At 42.2% G+C, this 4,369-nt stretch overlaps 1 pseudogene; it reads right to left on the bottom strand.

Moving 5' to 3' along the window:
* Window positions 1-1,196: 1,196 nt before the first annotated feature.
* Window positions 1,197-1,299, bottom strand: LOC138142862 (U6atac minor spliceosomal RNA; annotated as a pseudogene).
* Between the last annotated feature and the right edge of the window lie 3,070 nt (window positions 1,300-4,369).

Here is a 4,369-nt window from a genome sequence, read left to right as displayed (position 1 = left end):
CAATTTGGAACTATAGTCAAAAGGCTATATAACTGCATACCCTTTGATCCAGCAATGCCACTACCAGGTCTCTATCCCAAAGAGATTTTCAAAAAAGGAAAAAAGACTTATTTGTACAAAAATATTTATAGCAGCTCTTTTCATGGTGGCTAAGAATTAGAAATTGAGAGGATACCAATCAGCTGCAGAATGGCTGAAAAAGTTGTAGTATATGATTGTAATAGAATATTACATATATTATCATGCTATAAGAAATGACAAGCAGGATGATTTCAGAAAAACCTGGAAAGACTTACATGTACCAATACAAAGTGAAGTGAGCAGAACAAGGAGAACATTGTATACAAAAAGGCAATATTTTATGATGAACAACCATGAGTGACTTAGCTCAGCAATATAATGAGCCAAGACAATAACAAAGGACTCATGATGAAAAAGTCTATCTTTCTCCAGAGAAAGAACTGATAGTGTCTGAATACAGACCAAAGCATACTATTCTTCTTTCCTTCCTTCCTTCCTTCCTTCCTTCCTTCCTTCCTTCCTTCCTTCCTTCCTTCCTTCCTTCCTTCCTTCCTTCCTTCCTTCCTTCCTTCCTTCCTTCCTTCCTTCCTTCCTCCCTCTCTCCCTCTCTCCCTCTCTCCCTCTCTCCCTCCCTCCCCCCTCTCTGTTTTCTCCCACAAAATGACTAACACAGAAATGTTTTACATGATTGCACATGTATAACCTATATCAGATTGTTCATCATCTCAGGAAGGGAGAAGAGGAGGGAGGGTGAGATAGAATTTGAAATTCAAAACTTTAAAAAATGTTAAAATAGTTTTTACATGTAAATGGGGGAAAATAAAATATTATTTTAAAAAGAGTTCTGATATGTTTAGGACTCCTTCGATTTTTGAGATTCAGTGCTTACCAGGGTCCTCTATATTTTCTGTTGTTGTTTTCAAGTTGTGGTTTTCAGTTGTTTCAGTCATGTCTGACTCTTCATGACTCCACTTGGGGTTTTCCTGGCAAAGATACTGGAGTAGTTTGCCATTTCCTTCTCTAGCTCGTTTTACAGATGAGAAAACAGAGGCAAACGGAGTTTTGTGACTTGCGCAAGGTCACACAGCTAGTAAGTGTCTGAGGCTGTATTTGAACTTGGGGTCTTTCTGACTTCAGGTCTGGTGCTATATCCATTGTGCTACCTTACTGCCCCCAAAACATGGTTAGATGCCATAGAGGAGGTGGCAATGCCTTAACTGTATATGTGTTGTAAAAGCTATAGGACCTCTTCTAGCCTTCTCTCCTTTATGGTATCTCAGGACAGAATGTTCAGGAACTTGAGGTCCTTGGACTTGGCATATACCAATCTGAGAGCTGCCATTCCTGAATTGGTCATTTCTATGCCTGTTTGCTTCCCAGGTCCATGCCCTGGTCTTTCTGCCACCTTGAGGTTTGCTGGTGGGACCCCTTAGTCTCATTGCCTCTGAATACAAAGACTTACTGGCTACAGGTGACCCTAACTTGTCTCTGGTTGGTCTGGGAGGCTCCTGGCTTGACTGTCTTTGCTGGCACCAACTTTTCTGGTAAGCCCTCTTTCCTATTTTCCTGGACTCCTGGCTGACTTTTTTTGTGCAGTTCATGGATGGACATAGTCACTTACTGTAGTTTCTGCTTGGATTTCTTGATCTAATCAGTATTTGGTTTGTTGCTATTTTTAGGTTTTTTGCTGCAATAGGTATGTGGGAGCTGGGCTGCTTGCTTGTTCAGGCAGTCAATACAACTGGAATTCCCTTCCAAAGTGATTTCAAGAATGGATGGATAAATCCACAGCTGCACCAAAATTATATTTTAGGCTCCTTTTAAATTGTACTCCCTGGGTAGCACAGGGCTTCACTGAAGATCACAAAATAGTCAAGGAAGTATAAAAATGTTATCCATGTTCATGGCTGCTTTCTTTAGAAGTACAGCAGTTGAGGCCACACACCTGAAGGACATGGATAGGAAAACTCAGGCCATCACAGCTGAGCCATGGTAAGTTACTTAGAACTTCATTTGGCTTTTCATCTCTTCACTCTCTCACATACTGTACTGTTGTAATGCTAATGAGAATTTGAATAGCTCTCTGCCCCTTAATAATAAGCCTAAGGGAATTTGAAGACCTACCCTGCTTTGAAAATATACTCTGCCCCCTAATAGGCTGAATGTAATCACATGGAACCTGTGGTAGGAGGAGTTTGCTGAATGGTGGAGTAGAGTCCACAGGAAGCAGGGAGCCAGAGGTAGCTAGACTGGGAGGAGGACAGTATGTGTCTGAGGGAGTCAGTCAGGTTTATGAGTAAAAGTATTGGTTTGTGGCAAGGTTAAAGGATGCTGTGGCTCTCTGTGCTGTTATGGCTTATTAACTTCTCTGCTACTATGATGGAATTGGCTTACTGGTTTTGGGATTTGGTTTTCTGGCATCTGAATAAATAAATGTTTTGCTTCTGTGTTCTATAGGGAGAGTGTGTTATATTTTGTGATTGAGCACCATATAGGTATATTTATAGTGATTGTGGGCACTGTGAATATTACATTGACACTACTACTATGAATCTCAGAAATGAGATGGGTTGTCAACAGTGCCTGTCCCATCCAGTAAAAAAGACCAGAATATAGGCTGTCAATCAGTCACTCACCTGAGCTGTTATGTCTATCAGCCAGCAGCAGCAAGTGCTCTGGGGTATCAGCTACATTCAAGTCAACAAGCATTTATTAAATGCCTACTTTGTGCCAGGCACTGTGCTAAGTGCTGGAGATACAAAGAAGGGCAATAAATAGACCCTGTTCTCAAGGAGAACACAGTCTAATGTAGGAGACAACGTGTAAACAACCATGCACAAGCCAAATATGCAAGGGCTTCTCTCAGGCTCTATTGCATCTAGTCTGACTCATCCCTTTGGTCCTGCCCCTCAGGAATATTAACTTAGATTCCTTTCAGAACTTAGGATTTGGAATAGATCTATCCATTTATATTCTTGGCTCAAGTTTTCTCTCTCTCCCTTCAGGAAAAATGCTATCCCTCTAAGTGTCATCTCTGTTATGTTTCAGTTGAGGCTATTAACCTGGGTATAACTATATATAATTCTTTAACCATTCAAAATCACTGAAATAAAAAAATAAAAATAAAAAAGCACAAGGACCTCCCACCTTTTGAATCCTCTTCAGAACAGAAAACCATGCAGCTTTCCTCAGGAAAGTCCTGAATCTAAGAGCTCAATTCCTACCTCCAGTCTATAAGACAAGCGCAGAGAAGCACAATGTGGTTGTGTCCCAGTGCTTCAGGGAGCAACCAGCTTCTCAGAGAGCCCCACAGCTCATTAGTGGGGTGGCGGTTTGAACCTTCCAGGCTCTCATTCTTCCTCTTTCATCGCCACTGTTTTGCTTTCTGCCATGGTTGTCAATTTCTTTGTCTACCTCTTCTCTATTACTGGACTCTGCAGACATTCACTATTTGTCCTGGGGCAGAGTTCATGCCTAAAGGGTGGGCAACTTTGCTCTTGAAATCTTCTAAGAGGAAAATGACTGGAAGGGGCTGATGGGAGGAGAATGGGTAGAGTGGTGCTCTGCCCACTGTTAATTAATTTCTTCTTACTAATCTTTACCAAAGTTCATGTCATCTCACTTCCCATGTCACTTTCTTCAAGGAGTCTCTACAGAAAATGCCTCCTTCATTTTCTCTGTCCCAACTTTCCCCTCCTATGTTCACTGTCATAGGAACGTGCCCAGATATGCCAATACAGGTTCTTTGATCTGCTTTTCTAGAGGAAAGACAACTTTAAAGGGGTCAACAATCCAACTTTAATTACAAATAAGTAGAAAGAAGTGAATATCCAAGAAAGACTCCAACAGACAGGGCTCCAACTGTCTAAACAGAATAATACAGCCAGCCACATACACCACTGGACTGGGAGAGCACCAATATCCGAGTAGTCAGGGGACTCTTAACAAACAGCTACTCAGAGTCCTGTCCAGGGAATCAAGAGGGCCTTCTCATGAGCGAACCCACAAAGCAAAATACAAGCCTCCCAGTATATATAGTTTTCAACCAATAGGCTCAGAGCCAGAGGCACCACAACCGTCAGTGACTCAGTGCCTAATTAGCTTAGTGCCAAAAGGTGCGAAAACCTTCCTACAAGCAAGCCTCCCCCTAAGAAGCTCTTCCTTAGGCAAGTTCCTCCCCCAATGGGCTCTGTGTGCCTCAGGATGTATCACAGTCATGAAAGCAGCAAGACATCTGTGACTGACATGTGGTCACTTAAGCCTATTAATGGACGGGGAAGATCTTTCTGTTCCATTAGCATTATGGCCCTGCATGAGGGGCAGGGTGGAGTTATCGACAGCAGAAGCG

The sequence above is a fragment of the Petaurus breviceps genome, unplaced genomic scaffold (assembly GCF_028583685.1).
Source record: "Petaurus breviceps papuanus isolate PSGF00001 unplaced genomic scaffold, PetGlider_PUasm1.0 90604, whole genome shotgun sequence".
NCBI lineage: Eukaryota > Metazoa > Chordata > Mammalia > Diprotodontia > Petauridae > Petaurus > Petaurus breviceps.
Note: the sequence above shows the minus strand (reverse complement) of the source record. Positions and strands in the feature narration are given on the sequence as shown.